This window comes from Microcaecilia unicolor, chromosome 5, assembly GCF_901765095.1.
Source record: "Microcaecilia unicolor chromosome 5, aMicUni1.1, whole genome shotgun sequence".
NCBI lineage: Eukaryota > Metazoa > Chordata > Amphibia > Gymnophiona > Siphonopidae > Microcaecilia > Microcaecilia unicolor.
In genome coordinates, this window is record NC_044035.1 from 23,688,577 (window position 1) to 23,704,943 (window position 16,367).

The window sequence follows — 16,367 nt, forward strand, 5'->3', positions numbered from 1 at the left end:
CATACCTTAACATAGTTCATCGTGGCATTTTAACTTCTGCTTTTGTTTCTGTGGTAAACACCCCACACAAGGCGTAAAGCAACAAATAAAAGCACTGAAGTGTTACATTAAAGCCAGAAATATAAGTACATAAGTATTGCCATACTGGGACAGACCAAAGGTCCATCGAGCCCAGCATCCTGTTTCCAACAGTGGCCAATCCAGGTCACAAATACCTGGCAAGATCCTGAAAAAGTACAAAATGTTTTATATTGCTTATCCCAGAAATAGTGGATTTTCCCCAAGTCCAATTTAATAATGATCTACGGACTTTTCCTTTAGAAAGCTGTCCAAACCTTTTTTAAGCTCTGCTAAGCTAACCGCCTTTACCACATTCTCTGGCAACGAATTCCAGAGTTTAATTACACGCTCAGTGAAGAAAAAGTTTCTCCGATTCGTTTTAAATTTACTACTTTGTAGATTCATTGCATGCCCCTTAGTCCTAGTATTTTTGGAAAGCATAAACAGACGCAATCCAAGAAGAAAAAATAATGTTTCTTTAATGTTGTACTGCTTCTGAAAGCAGACTATTGGAGATACGAAAGCATGCACATTTGTATTCTCCTTTCTAGCTATCCTAAGAGGAATGAAACTAGGATCACCCGACACAAACTGAAGGAAACCACAGGCCTACGTTTTCTGCTACTACAAATTGGACAGTTAGTCAGTGTACATGCAAATAAATGTGGGGGAGGCTAGTAGCAAGAATGCAGTGATTCCCACTTAAGGCCATTGCAGGAATACAGAAAGGAGGTCGGAAGTCTCCACCTGCTGGAAGGCGTGCACAACCCATCAGTCCACTCCTGGTCTGGTCTGGAGGGACGCTAAGGAATCAGTGAGTCACACTTAAGGCCATTGCAGGTATACAGAAGGGAGGTCAGAACAGAAATGAAATGAGATGGTCCCGTAAAAGTTATTTAAATAACAGGGATATGTCTTATGTAAAATACCTCAAAAGTGTGTGAAGGGTTGGGTACTGACCTCCTCAAGCTACCCATTGACCAACTTTTGCAAACTATGCATGTCTGCCTTGTATCCTTTTATGCACCTTCTGCCAAAATAAGTTGTGCTAGACAGCATCGCTCATTAAGGAGAGGCAGTTAGCAAGTTTAGCACGGGTTATGTTACTAATCAGTATTACATGTATGCAAACAAGCCATGTATGTATTATCCTGAGTTGTACTTATGGAAATCACTGTATTGTAACACTATATCAGAGACAGCACAAAGCTTGTAGTTCAGAGAATCAGATTGCTGAACCCCTATCTCTCAGCGCTGATACAATAAACGCTTTCGAGAACTGGTCATTTAATTCTTTACGGGAATCTGGAGACTTTGAATTGGACTGTTCGAGTTGCTCAGGGATACCAGTTTCCACTTGGTGCCAGGTAAGACGTTTGTTCGTACTGTATGTGGTGCTGTGTGTGGCTGGGTTGTCTCTCTGATCCCTTCAATGCCTCTTGATCTTTCACTTTGCTTTCCTCCTGTTAGTACAAAGTCAATATAGCATTATAGAAACTTTGAAGGTAGTTTAACTGAATAATTTAGCAAAATACTTCTGCTTGCACTTTTGTTATTTCTATCTCACAGCTAGGAATTTTTCTGTTCTAATCTCAGTGTTTCACTCTCAGGATTGGTTTCGGGGATACCCTTCTTTCCAGTTTGAAGGATCCTAGATGTCCCTCTTTCCTGGTTGAGAGTCAACCGGGTCTGTCCCATCAAAACCTCAAGTCTTTTACCCTGAACTTCCCCTATGCTCCTGTGCTCAACTCAGAAAGTAATAGCTCGGAGAGGTTTTTCACGGGTTGACTTAGTGGCACCACTGTGCACTACCACATAACATCGTAAATGGTGGCAGATAAAGATCACCACGGCCAAATCAGTCTACCCAGAAAGGTGGCAAGGGTTGTACCTGCTACTCCATGCAGGCTATCCCTGCTTTTGTTTTTAGAGTTGTAATAGCTGCTTCTTGCAGGTTACCACCCACCTTCTGTTTTTTAGGGTTGTAACTGTCACTCCTTGCAAATAACCCCCCCCCCCCCACCATGCTTTTTTTTTTAAGTGTGAAAGCTAGTTAAGCTTTGCTTTCAGTGGAAGTGCTCGGTAGAGCGTTGCACAGGGACAAAAATCTAACCCGTCCCCATAAGAATACCATCTACGAAAAAAATTCCGGTTGGCTCTCTCGGTCTCTCTCTGGGTTTAAGCCGCAGTACTGCAGGCAAAGAAGGAACGGAACTTGGAACACTCTAGTGTGCACATGTAAGACTTGTCTCTGATTCACTGGCACTGTGTGCTAAGAGGTCACCACATGTATGCACCAGTAGGTCAGATGACCTCCGATGCTCATGCCTGTGTCAGAGCTGAGGCATGCGCATCAGCCCGGGAGCAGAGAGGTTAATTGAAGACTTTCCGCATCTGTGCTGTTAAAGCAAGGAAGAGGCGGCACTTAAAGAACTTGGTAGGTGAGAGGCCGGCACAGGTGCAGTTTACAATTCCACGGGAACCCCCCACAGGAACTGCTTCCATCCCCATGGAACCCTGCAGGAACTGCTTCCATCCCCAAAGGGGATTCCCGCACCCACCCACCCCCCGTTCCCGTGCACGTCTCTAGTGCTCGGTACTTTTTATTCCATCTTTCTGCCATATAGGGATCCTCTGTTTATCCCACATTTTTTTAAATTCAGCTACTGCTTTTGTCTTCATTACCTCTTACAGAAGAGCACTCCAGGTATCCACCCACCCTTTCCATGAAAAAGTATTTCTTGATGTTGCTTTTCAGTTTCCCTCCTTGCAGTTTCATTTCATGTCCTCCCATTTTATAACCTCCCCATTTTTGAAAAAAGTATATTCACTAATATATTTTCAGTATTTAAATGTCTGTAGCATATTTCCCCTGTTCCTGTGCTATCTGTTTCAGGGGCGTAGCCAGACAGCAGATTTTGGGTGGGCCTAGGCAAGAAGTGGGTGGGCACCAAGCGTTCTCCCCCTCCCACCAAAAAAATATCTCAGCTGGTGGGAAAATGCTTCTCTCCATTTTGGCAGTCTGCAGCAGGCATGTGCTGAAAACTGAGCATGCGCAGGTGCCAGTATCGTGGAGAGCAGCGTTTCTGTTACCATCAGGAGGAAGTTTTCAGCTGGCGGAGCTTGGGATCCCCACTAGCTACTGCTAAACATGCGTTACTGTTGGGTGGGCCTGAGCCCGAAGTGGGTGGGCCCCAGCCCACCTAGGCCCACCTGTAGTTACGCCACTGATCTGTTTATCCTTGTTTTTGTGAATTGGACATTACCTTCTCATACACAAGAAATCAGAACTTATGCCAAGCTTAAGTATGGAGCAAAAACAGTGTAAGGAATAGAGTGGACAGGGCACAGAAAATGTGGACACTGCTCATTCTGTGATAATATGGTGGAACTTTCAGAATTTGATGTACAGGCAAACTATATTCTTTGCATTCACAAACTACTTGTCAATTAGAGAATGTAGTGTATTTGTTACAGTGTCTCTGTGGATTATACAAAACAGAAAAACATCCAAAAAGCGGCACAAAGCAGGAGTTGGACTTTTTTTTTTTTTGCCAAAATATCCAAATCGCTATTTTTGAAACCCACTTTTAAGACGGTTTTCTATGCAGTTTATATGCAGTGCATCCAAATTACAAGGGGGTGTGTTAATGGTGGGGGATTTGTGTGTTTTCCTGCCATAACGGAGCAAAGCAAAAAAATGTCTAGGGCTAAAAGTTACATTTTGGTCTAGAACTGTTTCAATCATGACAAAGTCACAAAAAAGTGCCTTACTCCCCCCCCAGTGGTCACTGACCCCTCCCACCCCACAAAGACCTGGCTGACGCAAGACCTGCATCTGTGAGCTCGATAATTTGGCATGTGATCCTGATGCAGAGAGGATTCGAAACGCTGGCCGCAGTAGATCATGGCCAACGTTCAGAGCCAATGTCTACAGTCTAGACGTGAAGTTCAAGAACACACATAAAAAAGCTAAATTGAAAAGCTTCATTGTTGAAAATTGTAAAGAGCTAAGTTGGAAAGCTTTATTGTTAAAACATCCGGGGTTTTTGAGCCGATGATGAGGAAGTCCAACTCCGATTAAAGCAACGAGTTTGCATATATGAGGAGTTTCTCGAGGCTTTTCCCCTAATAACACATACTTGTGCCACAGCAAATGCCAACCCTGATATTTTTTTTTAATCAAAAGAAACAGTATATGCCAGCTTCTATGACAGCTTTAGATATTCTAGCCAGTCCTATTAGAGCAGCAAGCAAGTTCCTGGAGCAGCCTTGTGGTCAATGCAATGCACTGTAGAGAAGGGGACCCAGGCCCATAACCCAGTTTAACTGTTATTTATTTCTGTTTGGATTTTGCTCACACCTTTTTCAGTAGTAGCTCAAGGTGAATAACATTCAGGTACACTCTGTATTTCCCTGTCACTGGAGGGCTCACAATCTAATTTACACGTGGTGGAAAGTGTGAGCCCTCCAAAACCCTACTGCACCCGCCTTCGCACCTCCGGAAAAGTTTCGTTTGCGGATTAATACTTTTCAAATATTTGAACGTCCGGGTGATATGATACAGACGTTCAAATATTTGAAAAGTATTAATCCGCAAACGAACCTTTTCCGGAGGTGCGAAGGCGGTAGAACGAGAGGACATGAAATGAGATTGAAGGGAGGCAGACTCAAGAAAAATGTCAGGAAGTATTTTTTCACAGAGAGAGTGGTGGATGCTTGGAATGCCCTCCCGCGGGAGGTGGTGGAAATGAAAACGGTAACAGAATTCAAACACGCGTGGGATAAACATAAAGGAATCCTGTTCAGAAGGAATGGATCCTAAGGAGCTTAGCTGAGATTGGGTGGCAGAGCCAGCTGGTGGCGGGAGGCGAGGATAGTGCTGGGCAGACTTATACGGTCTGTGCCAGAGCCAGTGGTGGGAGGCGGGGCTGGTGGTTAGGAGGCGGGGATAGTGCTGGGCAGACTTATACGGTCTGTGCCCTGAAGAGGACAGGTGCAAATCAAAGTAGGGTATACACAAAAAGTAGCACATATGAGTTTGTCTTGTTGGGCAGACTGGATGGACCATGCAGGTCTTTTTCTGCCGTCATTTACTATGTTACTATGTTACATATAGGTGACACCTGAAGATATAAGGGCTACTGTAGTGGTATACAGTTGGATACAGTAGGTTTTGGAGGGTTCACCATATAATATAAGGGGGTAATGGTGAGATGTGTACCTGGGACCTTTCATGTGAAGTTCACTGCTCTGCTGGGATGTCTGTGTGGCAAGCCTACTAAGAATGCTGGCATCCCGTATGTCCCAATGTCTTGTTTTTGTATCTTTTTCCCTTAGGTGTTTTTTTGGGGGAGAGGGGTGTCGATAATGGTCTGTGGTTTCTGGTATGAACTGCTGTCCAATTTGAAGAGCTATGGTACCTCTTTGTGTTCTTGTTTTTTTGATACTGAATTTTACATCTTTATTTTTAATTATACAAATGGATATCTTTGATGTCCTTAAACTTTATGCAATGGTTTGCAATCTTTCAATTTTAAAGTAAACAAATGTTCTGTGGTAATTAGGAACCACAGTCTGTTTTGGATATTGCACCATCAACTGGTTGAGTCACATTGCATCACCTTCTTCTGTTAGTAAATACTAGTAAAAAAAGCCCCGTTTCTGATGCAAATGAAACGGGGGCTAGCAATGTTTTCTTTTGTGTGCATGTGGGAGTGTGTGTGTCCCTGCCCTCTGGCCTCTCTCTCCTCCCCACTCTGAGTCCTTCACTGTTACAGAGCGAGCGATTTGATTTCGTGCTCTAAAAAGCCCCGTTTCTGATGCAAATGAAACGGGGGGCTAGCAATGTTTTCTTCTGTGTGCATGTGGGAGTGTGTGTGTCCCTGCCCTCTGGCCTCTCTCCTCTCCCCCCTCTGAGTCCTTCACTGTTACAGAGCGAGCGATTTGATTTCGTGCTCTAAAAAGCCCCGTTTCTGATGCAAATGAAACGGGGGGCTAGCAATGTTTTCTTCTGTGTGCATGTGGGAGTGTGTGTGTCCCTGCCCTCTGGCCTCTCTCTCCTCCCCACTCTGAGTCCTTCACTGTTACAGAGCCAGCGATTTGATTTCGTGCTCTGCTGTTTTCCTTCACTGACTGTGTTACAGAGAGGGCGGGGCAGACACTCATAGGGAAACCGGATATCTCGCCCCCTTCACACTTCCGGCTGGAGGCTTCATAGAACGTTGGTGTTGCCTTTTATATAGAGAGATAACTAGTAAAAAAGCCCCGTTTCTGATGCAAGTGAAATGGGGGCTAGCAAGGTTTTCTTCTGTGTGCATGTGGGAGTGTGTGTGTCCCTGCCCTCTGGCCTCTCTCTCCTCCCCACTCTGAGTCCTTCACTGTTACAGAGCCAGCGATTTGATTTCGTGCTCTGCTGTTTTCCTTCACTGACTGTGTTACAGAGAGGGCGGGGCAGACACTCATAGGGAAACCGGATATCTCGCCCCCTTCACACTTCCGGCTGGAGGCTTCATAGAACGTTGGTGTTGCCTTTTATATAGAGAGATAACTAGTAAAAAAGCCCCGTTTCTGATGCAAGTGAAATGGGGGCTAGCAATGTTTTCTTCTGTGTGCATGTGGGAGTGTGTGTGTCCCTGCCCTCTGGCCTCTCTCTCCTCCCCACTCTGAGTCCTTCACTGTTACAGAGCCAGCGATTTGATTTCGTGCTCTGCTGTTTTCCTTCACTGACTGTGTTACAGAGAGGGCGGGGCAGACACTCATAGGGAAACCGGATATCTCGCCCCCTTCACACTTCCGGCTGGAGGCTTCATAGAACGTTGGTGTTGCCTTTTATATAGAGAGATAACTAGTAAAAAAGCCCCGTTTCTGATGCAAGTGAAATGGGGGCTAGCAAGGTTTTCTTCTGTGTGCATGTGGGAGTGTGTGTGTCCCTGCCCTCTGGCCTCTCTCTCCTCCCCACTCTGAGTCCTTCACTGTTACAGAGCCAGCGATTTGATTTCGTGCTCTGCTGTTTTCCTTCACTGACTGTGTTACAGAGAGGGCGGGGCAGACACTCATAGGGAAACCGGATATCTCGCCCCCTTCACACTTCCAGCTGGAGGCTTCATAGAACGTTGGTGTTGCCTTTTATATAGAGAGATAACTAGTAAAAAAGCCCCGTTTCTGATGCAAGTGAAACGGGGGCTAGCAATGTTTTCTTCTGTGTGCATGTGGGAGTGTGTGTGTCCCTGCCCTCTGGCCTCTCTCTCCTCCCCACTCTGAGTCCTTCACTGTTACAGAGCCAGCGATTTGATTTCGTGCTCTGCTGTTTTCCTTCACTGACTGTGTTACAGAGAGGGCGGGGCAGACACTCATAGGGAAACCGGATATCTCGCCCCCTTCACACTTCCGGCTGGAGGCTTCATAGAACGTTGGTGTTGCCTTTTATATAGAGAGATAACTAGTAAAAAAGCCCCGTTTCTGATGCAAGTGAAATGGGGGCTAGCAATGTTTTCTTCTGTGTGCATGTGGGAGTGTGTGTGTCCCTGCCCTCTGGCCTCTCTCCCCTCCCCCCTCGGGCTAGCAATGTTTTCTTCTGTGTGCATGTGGGAGTGTGTGTGTCCCTGCCCTCTGGCCTCTCTCTCCTCCCCACTCTGAGTCCTTCACTGTTACAGAGCCAGCGATTTGATTTCGTGCTCTGCTGTTTTCCTTCACTGACTGTGTTACAGAGAGGGCGGGGCAGACACTCATAGGGAAACCGGATATCTCGCCCCCTTCACACTTCCGGCTGGAGGCTTCATAGAACGTTGGTGTTGCCTTTTATATAGAGAGATAGTAAAAAAGCCCCGTTTCTGATGCAAATGAAACGGGGGCTAGCAATGTTTTCTTCTGTGTGCATGTGGGAGTGTGTGTGTCCCTGCCCTCTGGCCTCTCTCCCCTCCCCCCTCGGGCTAGCAATGTTTTCTTTTGTGTGCATGTGGGAGTGTGTGTGTCCCTGCCCTCTGGCCTCTCTCCCCTCCCCCCCTCTGAGTCCTTCACTGTTACAGAGCCAGCGATTTGATTTCGTGCTCTGCTGTTTTCCTTCACTGACTGTGTTACAGACAGGGCGGGGCAGACACTCATAGGGAAACCGGATATCTCGCCCCCTTCACACTTCCGGCTGGAGGCTTCATAGAACGTTGGTGTTGCCTTTTATATAGAGAGATTGGTGTTGCCTTTTATATAGAGAGATAGTAAAAAAGCCCCGTTTCTGATGCAAATGAAACGGGGGCTAGCAATGTTTTCTTCTGTGTGCATGTGGGAGTGTGTGTGTCCCTGCCCTCTGGCCTCTCTCTCCTCCCCCCTCTGAGTCCTTCACTGTTACAGAGCCAGCGATTTGATTTCGTGCTCTGCTGTTTTCCTTCACTGACTGTGTTACAGACAGGGCGGGGCAGACACTCATAGGGAAACCGGATATCTCGCCCCCTTCACACTTCCGGCTGGAGGCTTCATAGAACGTTGGTGTTGCCTTTTATATAGAGAGATTGGTGTTGCCTTTTATATAGAGAGATAGTAAAAAAGCCCCGTTTCTGATGCAAATGAAACGGGGGCTAGCAATGTTTTCTTCTGTGTGCATGTGGGAGTGTGTGTGTCCCTGCCCTCTGGCCTCTCTCCCCTCCCCCCCTCTGAGTCCTTCACTGTTACAGAGCCAGCGATTTGATTTCGTGCTCTGCTGTTTTCCTTCACTGACTGTGTTACAGACAGGGCGGGGCAGACACTCATAGGGAAACCGGATATCTCGCCCCCTTCACACTTCCGGCTGGAGGCTTCATAGAACGTTGGTGTTGCCTTTTATATAGAGAGATAGTAAAAAAGCCCCGTTTCTGATGCAAATGAAACGGGGGCTAGCAATGTTTTCTTCTGTGTGCATGTGGGAGTGTGTGTGTCCCTGCCCTCTGGCCTCTCTCCCCTCCCCCCCTCTGAGTCCTTCACTGTTACAGAGCCAGCGATTTGATCTCGTGCTCTGCTGTTTTCCTTCACTGACTGTGTTACAGACAGGGCGGGGCAGACACTCATAGGGAAACCGGATATCTCGCCCCCTTCACACTTCCGGCTGGAGGCTTCATAGAACGTTGGTGTTGCCTTTTATATAGAGAGATTGGTGTTGCCTTTTATATAGAGAGATAGTAAAAAAGCCCCGTTTCTGATGCAAATGAAACGGGGGCTAGCAATGTTTTCTTCTGTGTGCATGTGGGAGTGTGTGTGTCCCTGCCTTCTGGCCTCTCTCCCCTCCCCCCTCTGGGGCTAGCAATGTTTTCTTCTGTGTGCATGTGGGAGTGTGTGTGTCCCTGCCCTCTGGCCTCTCTCCCCTCCCCCCTCTGGGGCTAGCAATGTTTTCTTCTGTGTGCATGTGGCAGTGTGTGTGTCCCTGCCCTCTGGCCTCTCTCCCCTCCCCCCTCTGAGTCCTTCACTGTTACAGAGCCAGCGATTTGATTTCGTGCTCTGCTGTTTTCCTTCACTGACTGTGTTACAGAGAGGGCGGGGCAGACACTCATAGGGAAACCGGATATCTCGCCCCCTTCACACTTCCGGCTGGAGGCTTCATAGAACGTTGGTGTTGCCTTTTATATAGAGAGATTGGTGTTGCCTTTTATATAGAGAGATAGTAAAAAAGCCCCGTTTCTGATGCAAGTGAAACGGGGGCTAGCAAGGTTTTCTTCTGTGTGCATGTGGGAGTGTGTGTGTCCCTGCCTTCTGGCCTCTCTCCCCTCCCCCCTCTGGGGCTAGCAATGTTTTCTTCTGTGTGCATGTGGGAGTGTGTGTGTCCCTGCCCTCTGGCCTCTCTCCCCTCCCCCCTCTGGGGCTAGCAATGTTTTCTTCTGTGTGCATGTGGCAGTGTGTGTGTCCCTGCCCTCTGGCCTCTCTCCCCTCCCCCCTCTGAGTTCTTCACTGTTACAGAGCCAGCGATTTGATTTCGTGCTCTGCTGTTTTCCTTCACTGACTGTGTTACAGAGAGGGCGGGGCAGACACTCATAGGGAAACCGGATATCTCGCCCCCTTCACACTTCCGGCTGGAGGCTTCATAGAACGTTGGTGTTGCCTTTTATATAGAGAGATTGGTGTTGCCTTTTATATAGAGAGATAGTAAAAAAGCCCCGTTTCTGATGCAAGTGAAACGGGGGCTAGCAAGGTTTTCTTCTGTGTGCATGTGGGAGTGTGTGTGTCCCTGCCTTCTGGCCTCTCTCCCCTCCCCCCTCTGGGGCTAGCAATGTTTTCTTCTGTGTGCATGTGGGAGTGTGTGTGTCCCTGCCCTCTGGCCTCTCTCCCCTCCCCCCTCTGGGGCTAGCAATGTTTTCTTCTGTGTGCATGTGGCAGTGTGTGTGTCCCTGCCCTCTGGCCTCTCTCCCCTCCCCCCTCTGAGTCCTTCACTGTTACAGAGCCAGCGATTTGATTTCGTGCTCTGCTGTTTTCCTTCACTGACTGTGTTACAGAGAGGGCGGGGCAGACACTCATAGGGAAACCGGATATCTCGCCCCCTTCACACTTCCGGCTGGAGGCTTCATAGAACGTTGGTGTTGCCTTTTATATAGAGAGATAACTAGTAAAAAAGCCCCGTTTCTGATGCAAGTGAAATGGGGGCTAGCAATGTTTTCTTCTGTGTGCATGTGGGAGTGTGTGTGTCCCTGCCCTCTGGCCTCTCTCCCCTCCCCCCTCGGGCTAGCAATGTTTTCTTCTGTGTGCATGTGGGAGTGTGTGTGTCCCTGCCCTCTGGCCTCTCTCTCCTCCCCACTCTGAGTCCTTCACTGTTACAGAGCCAGCGATTTGATTTCGTGCTCTGCTGTTTTCCTTCACTGACTGTGTTACAGAGAGGGCGGGGCAGACACTCATAGGGAAACCGGATATCTCGCCCCCTTCACACTTCCGGCTGGAGGCTTCATAGAACGTTGGTGTTGCCTTTTATATAGAGAGATAGTAAAAAAGCCCCGTTTCTGATGCAAATGAAACGGGGGCTAGCAATGTTTTCTTCTGTGTGCATGTGGGAGTGTGTGTGTCCCTGCCCTCTGGACTCTCTCCCCTCCCCCCTCGGGCTAGCAATGTTTTCTTTTGTGTGCATGTGGGAGTGTGTGTGTCCCTGCCCTCTGGCCTCTCTCCCCTCCCCCCCTCTGAGTCCTTCACTGTTACAGAGCCAGCGATTTGATTTCGTGCTCTGCTGTTTTCCTTCACTGACTGTGTTACAGACAGGGCGGGGCAGACACTCATAGGGAAACCGGATATCTCGCCCCCTTCACACTTCCGGCTGGAGGCTTCATAGAACGTTGGTGTTGCCTTTTATATAGAGAGATTGGTGTTGCCTTTTATATAGAGAGATAGTAAAAAGCCCCGTTTCTGATGCAAATGAAACGGGGGCTAGCAATGTTTTCTTCTGTGTGCATGTGGGAGTGTGTGTGTCCCTGCCCTCTGGCCTCTCTCTCCTCCCCACTCTGAGTCCTTCACTGTTTACAGAGCCAGCGATTTGATTTCGTGCTCTGCTGTTTTCCTTCACTGACTGTGTTACAGACAGGGCGGGCAGACACTCATAGGGAAACCGGATATCTCGCCCCCTTCACACTTCCGGCTGGAGGCTTCATAGAACGTTGGTGTTGCCTTTTATATAGAGAGATAACTAGTAAAAAAGCCCCGTTTCTGATGCAAGTGAAATGGGGGCTAGCAATGTTTTCTTCTGTGTGCATGTGGGAGTGTGTGTGTCCCTGCCCTCTGGCCTCTCTCCCCTCCCCCCTCTGGGGCTAGCAATGTTTTCTTCTGTGTGCATGTGGCAGTGTGTGTGTCCCTGCCCTCTGGCCTCTCTCCCCTCCCCCCTCTGAGTCCTTCACTGTTACAGAGCCAGCGATTTGATTTCGTGCTCTGCTGTTTTCCTTCACTGACTGTGTTACAGAGAGGGCGGGGCAGACATTCATAGGGAAACCGGATATCTCGCCCCCCTTCACACTTCCGGCTGGAGGCTTCATAGAACGTTGGTGTTGCCTTTTATATAGAGAGATAACTAGTAAAAAAGCCCCGTTTCTGATGCAAGTGAAACGGGGGCTAGCAAGGTTTTCTTCTGTGTGCATGTGGGAGTGTGTGTGCCTGCCTTCTGGCCTCTCTCCCCTCCCCCCTCTGGGGCTAGCAATGTTTTCTTCTGTGTGCATGTGGGAGTGTGTGTGTCCCTGCCTTCTGGCCTCTCTCCCCTCCCCCCTCTGGGGCTAGCAATGTTTTCTTCTGTGTGCATGTGGGAGTGTGTGTGTCCCTGCCTTCTGGCCTCTCTCCCCTCCCCCCTCTGGGGCTAGCAATGTTTTCTTCTGTGTGCATGTGGGAGTGTGTGTGTCCCTGCCCTCTGGCCTCTCTCCCCTCCCCCCTCGGGCTAGCAATGTTTTCTTTTGTGTGCATGTGGGAGTGTGTGTGTCCCTGCCCTCTGGCCTCTCTCCCCTCCCCCCTCTGAGTCCTTCACTGTTATAGAGCCAGCGATTTGATTTCGTGCTCTGCTGTTTTCCTTCACTGACTGTGTTACAGAGAGGGCGGGGCAGACACTCATAGGGAAACCGGATATCTCGCCCCCTTCACACTTCCGGCTGGAGGCTTCATAGAACGTTGGTGTTGCCTTTTATATAGAGAGATTGGTGTTGCCTTTTATATAGAGAGATAGTAAAAAAGCCCCGTTTCGGCTAGCAATGTTTTCTTCTGTGTGCATGTGGGAGTGTGTGTGTCCCTGCCCTCTGGCCTCTCTCCCCTCCCCCCTCGGGCTAGCAATGTTTTCTTTTGTGTGCATGTGGGAGTGTGTGTGTCCCTGCCCTCTGGCCTCTCTCTCCTCCCCACTCTGAGTCCTTCACTGTTACAGAGCCAGCGATTTGATTTCGTGCTCTGCTGTTTTCCTTCACTGACTGTGTTACAGAGAGGGCGGGGCAGACATTCATAGGGAAACCGGATATCTCGCCCCCTTCACACTTCCGGCTGGAGGCTTCATAGAACGTTGGTGTTGCCTTTTATATAGAGAGATTGGTGTTGCCTTTTATATAGAGAGATAGTAAAAAAAGCCCCGTTTCTGATGCAAATGAAACGGGGGCTAGCAATGTTTTCTTCTGTGTGCATGTGGGAGTGTGTGTGTCCCTGCCCTCTGGCCTCTCTCCCCTCCCCCCTCGGGCTAGCAATGTTTTCTTTTGTGTGCATGTGGGAGTGTGTGTGTCCCTGCCCTCTGGCCTCTCTCTCCTCCCCACTCTGAGTCCTTCACTGTTACAGAGCCAGCGATTTGATTTCGTGCTCTGCTGTTTTCCTTCACTGACTGTGTTACAGAGAGGGCGGGGCAGACACTCATAGGGAAACCGGATATCTCGCCCCCTTCACACTTCCGGCTGGAGGCTTCATAGAACGTTGGTGTTGCCTTTTATATAGAGAGATTGGTGTTGCCTTTTATATAGAGAGATAGTAAAAAAAAGCCCCGTTTCTGATGCAAATGAAACGGGGGCTAGCAATGTTTTCTTCTGTGTGCATGTGGGAGTGTGTGTGTCCCTGCCCTCTGGCCTCTCTCCCCTCCCCCCTCGGGCTAGCAATGTTTTCTTTTGTGTGCATGTGGGAGTGTGTGTGTCCCTGCCCTCTGGCCTCTCTCCCCTCCCCCCTCTGAGTCCTTCACTGTTACAGAGCCAGCGATTTGATTTCGTGCTCTGCTGTTTTCCTTCACTGACTGTGTTACAGAGAGGGCGGGGCAGACACTCATAGGGAAACCGGATATCTCGCCCCCTTCACACTTCCGGCTGGAGGCTTCATAGAACGTTGGTGTTGCCTTTTATATAGAGAGATTGGTGTTGCCTTTTATATAGAGAGATAGTAAAAAAAGCCCCGTTTCTGATGCAAATGAAACGGGGGCTAGCAATGTTTTCTTCTGTGTGCATGTGGGAGTGTGTGTGTCCCTGCCCTCTGGCCTCTCTCCCCTCCCCCCTCGGGCTAGCAATGTTTTCTTTTGTGTGCATGTGGGAGTGTGTGTGTCCCTGCCCTCTGGCCTCTCTCTCCTCCCCACTCTGAGTCCTTCACTGTTATAGAGCCAGCGATTTGATTTCGTGCTCTGCTGTTTTCCTTCACTGACTGTGTTACAGACAGGGCGGGGCAGACATTCATAGGGAAACCGGATATCTCGCCCCCTTCACACTTCCGGCTGGAGGCTTCATAGAACGTTGGTGTTGCCTTTTATATAGAGAGATTGGTGTTGCCTTTTATATAGAGAGATAGTAAAAAAGCCCCGTTTCTGATGCAAATGAAACGGGGGGCTAGCAATGTTTTCTTCTGTGTGCATGTGGGAGTGTGTGTGTCCCTGCCCTCTGGCCTCTCTCCCCTCCCCCCTCTGAGTCCTTCACTGTTACAGAGCCAGCGATTTGATTTCGTGCTCTGCTGTTTTCCTTCACTGACTGTGTTACAGAGAGGGCGGGGCAGACACTCATAGGGAAACCGGATATCTCGCCCCCTTCACACTTCCGGCTGGAGGCTTCATAGAACGTTGGTGTTGCCTTTTATATAGAGAGATAACTAGTAAAAAAGCCCCGTTTCTGATGCAAGTGAAACGGGGGCTAGCAAGGTTTTCTTCTGTGTGCATGTGGGAGTGTGTGTGTCCCTGCCTTCTGGCCTCTCTCCCCTCCCCCCTCTGGGGCTAGCAATGTTTTCTTCTGTGTGCATGTGGGAGTGTGTGTGTCCCTGCCTTCTGGCCTCTCTCCCCTCCCCCCTCTGGGGCTAGCAATGTTTTCTTCTGTGTGCATGTGGGAGTGTGTGTGTCCCTGCCCTCTGGCCTCTCTCCCCTCCCCCCTCGGGCTAGCAATGTTTTCTTCTGTGTGCATGTGGGAGTGTGTGTCCCTGCCCTCTGGCCTCTCTCCCCTCCCCCCTCGGGCTAGCAATGTTTTCTTTTGTGTGCATGTGGGAGTGTGTGTGTCCCTGCCCTCTGGTCTCTCTCCCTTCCCCCCTCTGAGTCCTTCACTGTTACAGAGCCAGTGATTTGATTTCGTGCTCTGCTGTTTTCCTTCACTGACTGTGTTACAGACAGGGCGGGGCAGACACTCATAGGGAAACCGGATATCTCGCCCCCTTCACACTTCTGGCTGGAGGCTTCATAGAACGTTGGTGTTGCTTTTTATATAGAGAGATCATCATCATGAAAGGCAGATATACAGAAGCCAGGGGAAAGGTTTTTATTATTTTAACCTTCCTTTTTCATTCCACTTTGTTGTTCTTTTGCTTAACTATTGAGGTAATTAAATTTGCTGACGACACAAAGTTATTCAAAGTTGTTAAATTGAAAGAGGATTGTGAAACGTTACCTTACGAGGCTGGGCATCCAAATGGCAGATCACATTTAATGTGAGCAAGTGCAAAGTGATACATGTGGTAAAGAGGAACCCAAACTATAGCTATGCGATGCAAAGTGGCACATTAGGAGTCACTGCCCAGGAAAAGGATCCAGGTGTCATCACTGATGATACGTTGAAATCCTCTGCTCCATGTGTGGTGGAGGCTAAGAAAGCAAACAGAACATTAGGTATTATTAGGAAAGGAATGGAAAACAAAAATGAGGATGTTATGCCGCCTTTGTTATCGCTCCATGATGCGACCGCACCTTGAATACTGTGTGCAATTCTGGTCACCATATCTCAAAAAAGGTAGAGTGGAATTAGAAAAGGTACAACGAAGGGCAACGAAAATGATAAATGAGATGGGACGTCTTCCCTGTAAGGAAAGGCTAATATGGCTAGAGCTCTTCGGCATGGAAAAAAGATGGCTGACGGGAGTGGAATGGGTAGACGTGAATCACTTGTTTACTCTTTCCAAAAATCCTAGGACTAGGGGGCACGCAATGAAACTACAAAGTAGTGTAATTAAACTCTGGAATTCATTGCCAGAGAATGTGGTAAAAGCAATTAGCTTAGCGGGATTTAATAAAGGTTTGGATAACTTCCTAAAAGAAAAGTCCATAAGCCATTATTAAGATGGACTTGAGGAAAATCCACTGCTTGTTTCTAGGATGAGCAGCATAAAATGTACTGTTCTGGGATCTTGCCAGGTACTTGTAATCTGGATTGGCCACTGTTGGAAACAGTTGCTGGGCTTGATGGACCTTTGGTCTGTCCCAGTTTGGCAACGCTTAGGTACTTTGTTTAGTTATTTACATTTTTGCTTCTTTTTCTATGTTTGTTTTACTTTTTGCTTTTTTAAATTTTACACTTCCAAGTGACCTGATTCAGGAACTTTTTCACTATTATAATAAACTTCTCTAATCCACTGGTAGCGAGATACCATTCATATTGTAGTCCTTTTACTAAGGTGCACTAACAATCAGC

At 48.2% G+C, this 16,367-nt stretch overlaps 1 protein-coding gene across 1 annotated transcript in view; it reads right to left on the reverse strand.

Annotated features, from left to right (window-relative positions):
* The window catches only part of LOC115471047, a 248,630-nt gene that overhangs the window by 219,443 nt on the left and 12,820 nt on the right, over window positions 1-16,367 (reverse strand). The gene's annotated exons all lie outside the window — the stretch shown is intronic.